This window comes from Aphelocoma coerulescens (assembly GCF_041296385.1).
Source record: "Aphelocoma coerulescens isolate FSJ_1873_10779 chromosome W unlocalized genomic scaffold, UR_Acoe_1.0 ChrW_unloc_scaf_1, whole genome shotgun sequence".
NCBI lineage: Eukaryota > Metazoa > Chordata > Aves > Passeriformes > Corvidae > Aphelocoma > Aphelocoma coerulescens.
The window spans coordinates 10,969,706-10,979,754 of record NW_027184080.1 but is presented as its reverse complement, the minus strand read 5'-3'; the positions used below and the strand labels follow the sequence as shown (position 1 = coordinate 10,979,754).

At 44.6% G+C, this 10,049-nt stretch overlaps 1 long non-coding RNA gene across 2 annotated transcripts; it reads left to right on the top strand.

Annotated features, from left to right (window-relative positions):
* The first annotated feature begins 636 nt into the window (after nucleotides 1-636).
* Nucleotides 637-6,829, top strand: LOC138102761 (uncharacterized). 2 transcript variants are annotated; one of them, XR_011147524.1, is made up of 3 exons: nucleotides 637-1,909; nucleotides 2,486-2,653; nucleotides 5,344-6,829. It is a non-coding gene; the product is annotated as an uncharacterized lncRNA (long non-coding RNA). The 2 variants fall into 2 exon arrangements; XR_011147523.1 differs by having other exon boundaries at nucleotides 637-2,399.
* The last annotated feature ends 3,220 nt before the right edge of the window (nucleotides 6,830-10,049 follow it).

Sequence of the window (10,049 nt, the reverse complement as noted above, 5' to 3'; positions counted from 1 at the left end):
TGCTTCGCTTGCTGCAAGATCTTCCAGTCATGGGGCTCCCACCTTGCGGTGTCCCCCTGTAACAGTACAGGGCAGGCTAGGGCATCTACAGCTTGCCAATCTCCTGCAATAATTGCATTACAGACAACTCCATTCCATCTCCTTCGCAATGGATCAGTCCTCGCTGTCAGGGCTGATGGAGGCGATGGCTGCACCTCCTCTTGTTGGGAGGGAAGGGCCGTAGGCCCTGTGCCCGGTTCTCCCAACGGGAATGTAGGAGTTCTGGTGGCTGTCTTGACCGGTGGGTCCACGGGACGCCACGGTGCTGATGGTGTGGTTTCGCAAGCCTTAGACTCCAGCGCATCCTGACGCCTAGACAATTCAGCAAGCTTCTTCATTACTTCATGCATCATCTCTCGGTGCTTCTCCTCCTCTTGGGGCTGACCCCCAGCAGCCCTGGCTGGCTCTGGCTCTGCGGGCGACAAAGCCGTAGAGGCTGCTTCGCAGTCAGACGATGATCCACTGTCCAGCAGAGGGGGGTAGCACGCTGCCATTTTTGGCCGGCAGCTAGGACCGCTTGCTTCTCCTCTGCTCACCTGCGCTCCACCCCCAGAGTTGGGAGGGTCTACTTCCGCCTTTGTTACCAGTTCTCCCTCAGGCTTCTGTAGAGTAACTTCCTTCCCTGCCGGGTCCAGCAGCTCCCGCAGCGAGCGTACAGGCACTGATGTCCCCTTCATCGGTCGACCCGCAGTCAGCCCGAAGAATCGCGCAACCCTGGACTCTGCCCTGGCCTCCGGCCGCCGCTCTGTGAGATTCCCCTCTCTTTCTTTTCTGGGGCCGCCACTCCCCAGGGCCTCCATGGCTGCTGCGGCCACCTTCCTCTCTGCTTTCATTTCTGCAAGGGTATTAGTCACAGCTTTCCATGTTAATCCCAGAGCTTTAGCTTCTTTACCTTCCTTTCCACCCTCAATTGTGAACTGCCTTAGTCTGTTTACAACTTCCCACCACTCTTCGGTCGAAAACAAAGGCGAAGTGCATTTCAAAAACCCTTGTTCCCAGGCCCACGTTACTAGGGCATAGAGATCTCGATCTTTTACAGTCTCACCTCTCTTAGAGAGGATACTGCCTAGGAGACAAGTTGCAGCCTCATATTCCATAGCTGTCTTACCCGCGGGAGCTTGCTTGGCCATGCAAGCTCTGGTCTCCGGCACCACTCAGCTTTTTGCCGGGACACTCTCGCTCCAGCTCTCCAGGCTCCTCACCACCGGTGCAATGATTCGGAGTCTTGCTGCGTTTAGGCAAACCACATTTAAGCGAAACAAGCCGCATTTAAGCGAGTAAGATCACTCGAGTCCCTGCTCAGGTGCCAGGTGTTAGGGACCGAGTCCAGAGAGCTGGCCGGATAAACGACACATACACTGATACGATTAAGCATCGTTCTCTGTTTATTGTTCAACTATGCAAGCTTATATCTACTTTTGCAAAGATTCACACCCAGTCCCTCTAGTCAGCCTCTAATCCGTGGGGGAGATGACCAGTGTATAACTTTGCCAAGGACTCTCAGGGCTGCCTGCAGCCAGGTGCTTTCCAGGCCTGCCTGCAGCCAGGGGCCTGTTCAGGGGCTTTTCCTCAGCAACCCTGGGTTGTCCAATCTTTCCAGAGGTATCATATGCCCTTGTTCCATAAGGAATCCCTCTACAGGTCCTCTCCAGAACACATTTTGTAAACTAAGATAGAACCATCCAGGGGAAGGTTCCTTGGGGAGGGGGGCTCATTCAAGCCTCTCATTGGGGAATCTTTGATAGATATGCTAATTAGTAAGACCTATAATGTTATACCAGATCTTTTGTGGGGTGTGCATTGCAGTGTGCATTTCGGTGCATTCGACCTGGATGTAGTGCACCTAAGGATCCTTAAAATAAATACAAAGGTAAAATCCCTTTTTCCCTTCTAACCATGTTTGATTCTTGATTTTAAGACCAGGAAAAGGCATCAGACTGAATGGGTCTAGATTTGATTTTGGCTTCCAAAGGTGGTGTGTGCATAGTCATCAACACCAGTTCCTATGTAGATGTGGACCAGACTCTGAGAATTCAAACTGATTTGGAAGAAATTAGAAAGAACACTAGGATCTTTTATGAAAGAGAAAAAATCAAAGGGAAGATATATTTGATTGGATAACATAATGGATTCCAAATTTAAATGCAATTGGAAGAAAACTGATTGGCATAATTATCATAGTTTTGAAATTAATGTTTTGTTTATGGACTTCAGTCCAAATTTGCAAAATAGGATGTAACAGAATGTGTGGATCTGACAAAAAATATTTTATCTAAAACTGAAAAGGTCTCAAAAGTGGCTGGCTACTCTAACTCAAGTTTGTCTACATGGTGCTAAGAATCCACATCAGTATTGTTAAGGTACTAGATAATTTAAATAAGTTTTACTGAATAAGTTTTATTAGTGATTATCACATTTTTGATGTCTTCTAATTTTCTTTTCACAGAATTGAATTGTTAGTTTGATTAAAGGATCACCAAAACTTTCTGTGGCAGAGAATACAAAAGAATGCCAGGTGGATAGTTCCTCCTTTTGAAGCAGGTCCAAGTGGGATCTAGTTTTCTCCTTCTAGAGGTGTTCCATGAGAGGATGAAGTGGCAACAGGACTGAAGAGGTGCTGTTCTTCGCTGCATTGAGTGTTTACATGTTTTTATCTTGATAAGTTTATGATTTTTATGTTCATATATGCTTCATATAAGTTTGTTGCAAGCAATATTTTTCAATGTTTGTATTTTCTCTCTGGTTGCCACAGTGGATGGAGAAGATTCCTCCCTAAATTTACCTTAGGCAAATTTGTATACCTCTTCCTACCTCCTCAGAGCAAAGCACAAAATTACTCTACTGAGGGAAGCTGTTTTGCCAGTGGGTAGCGTCAGAGACACAGACACAGTCACCAACTTAAGGAATAGTGTCATTTACTATAATGCAAAACTGCAAAGAATCACAAAAAGATAAGCTAAGAAATGCACCTAATCATTACTACAAAATAATGCCTACAGTGATTAAGGAAGACATCACCAGTTACCCTAATACTTTACCCTTTCATCCAGATATCCTTTAATCATCAGCTGGGGGAAAGCTGTCACAGCAAAGGACTGGGGAGCCATTCCTGGTAACTGGGAAATCCTGCTGTGTGTCCACCTTTGCAGGATCGTCACGAGGCTTCCTGACTTTGCTGTGAGAGTAGCCCAGCTTTTATACTGTTAAACAAACAAGCTGACATAACTTCTAGTTTCATTCTCCTGTTGGCTTTCTCCCAAAGCTTGGCCAGGGCTCAAGGAGGAACCAAGGGAGTCATCTTTGATCCTGCACTCCCCTAGCATAGCCAGATGTGGCCTTGTCCAGTTTCTAGATACAGAAAGGTAAATACATGTTTTGCCAGTAAACTGATACATATAACAATACTTCATTAATGAGTGAATATATATAAAATTTGGTTGGAAGGTTCATCTAGAGGTCAGCTTGGCTCAGGGCCTGTTCTTCCGGCCTTAGTACTTCAGAAGCACATGTAATACCAGTAAGTGATGTGTAAAGCATGATTGTGCAGAAGAAGGGGATGTCGAACTCTTGGTGACCCCTGGAAGGAGGGAGAAGAGGGACTGACAGAGGAGCAGAGGTGGCAGCTGGAAAGTTCTCTCCAGCTGTAGATGAAGAAGGCATAAGTGGTTAAGCTGAAAAAAGAGAAGAAGAAAGATTTTGGGTTTGAGAACCACTGAAGGCTTTGGTAAAGTTGGAAAGGTATTTGGTCCGAACCCAGGTCCCTGACTGAAATGATATGCTGAGGAGGTTGGAACAACTCAAGTTTTGTTATATCTTTGACCCCCATCCCTGAGGCAATCTAGACTATTATGTAGTAAAATTTTTACTGAATGTAATTTTCACATGGTGCCCACTCACTTTCCTCCTTCCCTGGGTAGGGGTCCTGGGGATCCTCCTGAAACCTGGTTTGTGGGAGGAATAAGGGTGGCAATCCGGAAAATGTATATTTGTTTGGGTTATAATGATATGTTTGTCTGTAAGATTATGGACTCCAAAAGGCAAGGCAGCCTAACTATTGAAAATTGGCCTGATGCCTGGGGTGGCCACCTAAAAACAGAGACTAGACAAGAATAAGGGAATAAAGGTAGGTATTTATTTGAAGGGCCTTCAAAGGTAAACCCTGGGCAGGCCAAAGGCTACACCCAAGATGGACCCTGGGTCATGAGTTCTTCACACTTTTATAAGTTTGGTTCATTTGCATATCAGGGTTAATTGTCCAATTATAACTTCAGTTCATGATGTAATTACCCCAAGTTTGCCCCCCTCTCAGAGGCTTTTAGTTCACACATTTTGTGGCCTGGTGTCCTTGAGGTGGAAACCTAGAGAGGTTTGTTATGTCTAATCAGCATGAGAGAACAGTAGCTAACAGACCACAAGAAACTTCAGAGTTACACACTAGGCAGTACAGGATTTGAAAAATATAAAAGTTAAAACCTAAGGCATCATATTCTTAAAGTTTGTATTTTTTTGACAACGAGTGCAATACATTGCAATATCAATAAGCAATAAAGAATCTTAAATTGAACTCGCCAAGCTATTTTGGAGCTCAGCTTACAAGTCCAGCAAGTATCAAAAATACTTTTATAAAATTGTCTTCCATTTGAGATGTTATTATTAAATAAGTAAAGAATATGTAAAATGCTAGACCTCACCGAAGAAGAATACGGCATCAAGAAACACAAAGGAAATTGATGTCTATATAACTTAGGTCAAAGTAACAAAGTGCTTATATAGCTTGTGTTATAAGATATCTATGTAACCTTAATATCAATAAAACCTAAATCATGACTTTTTATCAATATAACCTGAAGCATAGCCTTCTATACTTATAAAGCCTGAATCATAGCTTTTACTTATGTAACCTGAATCAACTTTTGATACCCATATAATCTAATATGAATAACTTTTTATAAAATATAATGGCTAGTATATAGTGAACTAGTTGCTTATATGCAGAATAGAGAAAAATGTTGAGCTTTTGATGGGATATCTTCCTTTTTCGGACGAGGGTGAAGGAGCAAAGGAGGCTGCTGTCTTGCTAAAGTTCTTTATTTCATAGTCTCATAGTTTTCTGAAGGTATGTCTTGGGGTGACCTTATGGTGTGTATCCCATATCGCTGCCTATGCCCAGAAATTAATTTTTGTGCCTTTCTATGCCTCTAAACTGAGCCTGAGAGGGGGAAGGAAAAAACTGAGCAAAACTTTCTCAAAGCAGTTTGCAGCTTGTTCAAGGTCACAAAAAGATAGCAAGTTTTTTTTCCCCAGCTGCGGCAGGAGAGCGAGGAAACACCCGGCTTGCGGCTTTCCAGTCAGCTTTTGGCCGGTTTTTCCAGTTTCCTGTTCTCCGGAGAGAGACTGAGAGTTGAACTTTTCCTTCTCTGGAATTTCGGATTTTCTCCCTTTTCTACTGGACTGCTTGATTGCTGTAACATCAGAGCACATCGGGAGGACTTTCCACCGGGCACAGAGGGCCTGGCCCCAGCCCAAACCCCAGCCCTGAGGAGACCAAAGGGAGGACTCTTAACACTTTCCCAGGATTTTCCTCTACAGCAAAAGATTTTACCATTTAACATTATTTTCCTTTCCCGTGTGTTTGTTAAATAAATAGTTTTATCTTCTTCACTTTCCTTCAAGGAAATTTTTTTTTTTTCCCCGAACCTGGTGGGGGAGGGGTGGTTGTGCCTTCTCTCAGAGGATATATTTCTAAATTTGGCCAAACCGGAATAAGGTAGAATTCGAAGGGGTTACATGATAAGGCCAAGCAGTAACAGCAGCAGGCAAACAGCAAGTAGAAAACAGCTGCTTCTTCTTCCCTAAACTTACAGAAGTATGGATTATATTTGTTAATTGTCCAATAAAATTAACACACAATTCTAGTTTTTCTTTTTTTAACCTATCCTGGTCTAATTCTAATAGTCGTAAATCTTACACAAGTATTACATAGGTATTACACAGATTTGTGTATATAGTTTCTATCAGTTCTTATTGTTTATGTGAACATTTTATCTAAAAAATGTGAACAGTATAGTTCCATCTATGTTTTGTCTGAAGTAAAGAAATTCTGTGAAAAGGTAACACTGCTGCAGTAAGAACTGTGTTTAAGGTCTCTTTGCTGCAGCTTTTCAATGTTTAAAGCACTTAGCATATATTTCTACTAAAAGTTAAAAATCTATATTTCTATTTCACTTTGGTGTGGCTTCATGTATCTCAGCTTATCCAAAGGTTTTAATTCAACCCCTGTGCTTTGGCTTTCCTCTGGGCCTGGGTCCAGAGGAGCTCTCACTCCAACAGAACAAGAGGAAAAAAAACAAAACCAAAACCAAAATACTTACCAGGTGTATAGTTTTAGAGATAGATAAGTGTAGTACTAATGAGAAATTGGCAAGCCAAAGCCAATTAGCCACAAAACAAAGAATTTAGGCCAGTTAAGACCAGATGGACTGAAGAGCATCATAACTGCGCATGCCCCGAAGACAAAGTTGAAAAGTTCAAGTGCGAAAAAGACTTTAGAAGCCTTCATCCAAGACTCTCGAAGACCCCTGAATTGGGGAAGTGCATGCGCAGTGCAAAGAATTATCTAATAACCATGAGATCGTGCTATGTAAATTAGTTCTGGCACATATGTGATGATGCTGTAATGACATAGCAACATTAGGCAAAATTTACTGTATAAATATACCACAGCACTTGACACAGGTGGGTGAGTTAGGAGGGAAAATCCCCCTCACCGCCAGCGCTGCAATAAAGAAATACCTGCTCTATAGACATTGGTCTATGGGTATTTATTTCCAGCCTTTCGGGCATCAAAATCACCAACCAATCTGCTGGACTCTTTGGTCACTGCAGCTGAAAGACTTGTTTCATGAACTCTCCCCCCGAATCCTACTTTGCATTTCACCTTGCCTGCAATTTGAGAGACTCAGGGGGTGGGGGGGCAATAATTTGCATAGAGGGACATTTTTATATTGATGCCTTGAGAGGCCTCCTAAAAACAGACTAGACAGGAACAAAGGGAATAAAGGTAGGTATTTGAAAGGCCTTCAAAGGTACACCCTGGGGAGCCAGAGGCTATTCTCAAAATGGACCCCAAGATGGACGATAGGTCACAAGTTCTTCACACTTTTAAAGGTTTGGTTCATTTGCATATCAGGGTTAATTCTCCAATTAAAGCTTCAGTTTAATGATGTAATTTCTCCTAGCTCACCCCCTCTTAAGATGTTGGTTTATACATTTTGGGCCTAGGACGGTCTGGGTGTCCTTGAACAGCAAGCCCGGAGAGGCTTTGTTATGTCTACTTAGCATGAGAGAGCAGAAATTAACAGGCTACAAGAAACTTCAGAGTTACACTCTAAGCAGTACAGAATCAGGAAAATATAAAAGTTAAAACCTAAGGCATCAATATTAACTAATTTATGCTTTTGATTATTGATGTAGCAATTGTTTGTTATATGATTTCTTGTATACTTTCCTCTTGATATAAACGCATATCATAATATTGGCTTCTCACAAATATTAAGGTGAATATTATATAATGTTAGAAATGCTGTGTGGATGTAGTTTTCTTTTTTTTTAGCAAGAATTTAGCAAGTGTGAGCAGGTAAGATAACCTCCGAGTGAACAGAGGATGAGGCCCAAAGCTACTATCAACACTCTGCCCGGGGAACAAAGAGGCCCAAAGCTGCTATCAACCCTTACTGTCTGGGGAAATTAAGAGGCTCACTCTACTATCAACTCTCACCTAGCGAGCCCAGGCCCAAGAATCAATAGAAATAAAACTGCAAGGCAGAAAAATGCGCATGCTCTAAAAAGGTGGAACCAAGGAGTGGCCATGCAGAACAGGTCCTGGAAAAGTTTGAATATGCATAAAGGACAGTAAAAATGGTATAAAAAGGACTATCCCTTGTTGGGGTCCCTCCCCCGCCATGTAGCCCTGGGAGCCCTGAGGGGAGGCACGGGGTTTCCCTGCCCCTGCTCAGCCTCGTTCCCCATTGGTTGTTTTGTGTTTCCCTGCGCGGGCAAAGGAGTTCGGGTCCTGACTGTAGCGGTCCCTCGGCAGAGCCCCGGCCATGCGGCTGGGGAAATAAACATCTCTGAAACATCTAGCAAGAATCCGTCCGTATATATTTCCTTTCCACGGGACTCCTGGTTTGGTATAGGCGTGTTGCAGTATCCCCGCTGTAACATATGGTGGGGAATTGAGGGCAGAACGATCCCCGATCCCTAAGCGACTGATTTGTGTGAGTAAACCCTGGAAACTTTGGATTCCTCTTCTTGGTTTTGTTTTGCTATTCCATATCTAAACTATGGTGGAACCGTGGGAAGACTCTTGGCTTTCAGAGCCGCATATGGACATTTATCTTAAACTTAAAATGATTCTTGAACAATGATTTGTAAATTTTAGCTTGATTCAAGCTCAGAAAGAACTGAAACACTTCCTGGCATGGTTGTTTAAGGACTTTTTCTATGTTTCTTGGGATTTAATTCTTACCAAGAGCTTTTGGAAGACCGTTTGGACCCAGTTAATATTTGAGTCAAAATATATGCCAATGGAAGAATATTTTCGTGAATATTATTTAATAACCGAGACTGTTGAGCAATGTCAGCTGTGTCCTGGTGAAGGGAAGCCTGGCTCAGGGACCGTGCGGCCTCGGCCACGTGCACCGAGCGCTCTGCGAGCAGCAGTGAGACGGTTCCCGTGCGCGGGCGGAGCCACACGGGCCGCAGTGTTGGTGGCAGGAGCGGCGCGGCCCGGCAGTGGTGGAGCGAGCCCCGTGAACGCCCGAACGAGAGGGGCGGCGCGCGGGCGGCGGCTGGCGGCAGCGGAGCGGAGCCGTGCCCAGCCGAAACGCGTGCTGGAGCAGGGCGCAGGGGGGCTCGGGGGCCCATCCGAGACGTGGGTGCAGCCCCAGGCAGCGGCAGCAAAGCTGCGACCAGAGGAGGCGACGCACGGAGAACGGAGCGGCGCAGCCCGGCCCGGCCCGCGCGGCCCCAAACGCGACCCCGGGAAAAGCGCGCCGGAACCAGCAGCGCCGATAATTCCAACACGGGAGCGACCGAAAGAGAGAGCAAAGACACAGCGAGACAGAAAACAGCAGCCACTCGGAAAAAGGAAAAGACCATAGTAGCTAAGATCTTAGGGATAGTGAAATGGTATAATGTTAAACAAAATTATGGTTTTATAACAAGATGTGATAACCAGCAAGACATATTCGTGCATAGAACTGCTATTAAAAAGAATAACCCTGAAAAATGCATCCCAAGCTTGGGAGATGGAGAGGTGGTGGAATTCAAAATCATACAAGGTAGAAAAGGGTTACAAGCATCGCAGGTCACTGGGCCTGATGGTGTTCCTGTAAAAGGCAGTATATATGCAAAAAATCGTAGTCATGTTAGACAATATCTCCATTGTAAACCCCCCCTACAGTCTCCCTTTCCTAATCCCACCTTTCCCTTTTACCCTATGTCCTATTACCCCCAGTTTATTCCTAATCCGTTTTTCACCCCATGGCTTCCTTATACAATTCCATTTCCCTGCAATTCCTCTCCGATGCCGATGGGGGGATGAAAAGGGGGAGGGAAGAGATTGAACCCTCTCCTGCCTCAGTTTCCCCACAGGCATGTCCAGAGAGTTCTGTCTCCCTTCTGTCAGCCCTAAGATGTTCCACAGAATCTGTTTGGACATTTAAAGACTCAGGAGGGTGGCTTGTTTTGTTTTGAAACTGTTCTTGTTATGTTAATCCAGTTGTCTTCATTCTCCTTTTATTAAAATAAAACGGGTGAAATGTTGGGGTCCCTCCCCCACCATGTAGCCCTGGGAGCCCTGAGGGGAGGCACGGGGTTTCCCTGCCCCTGCTCAGCCTCGTTCCCCATTGGTTGTTTTGTGTTTCCCTGCGCGGGCAAAGGAGTTCGGGTCCTGACTGTAGCGGTCCCTCGGCAGAGCCCCGGCCATGCGGCTGGGGAAATAAACATCT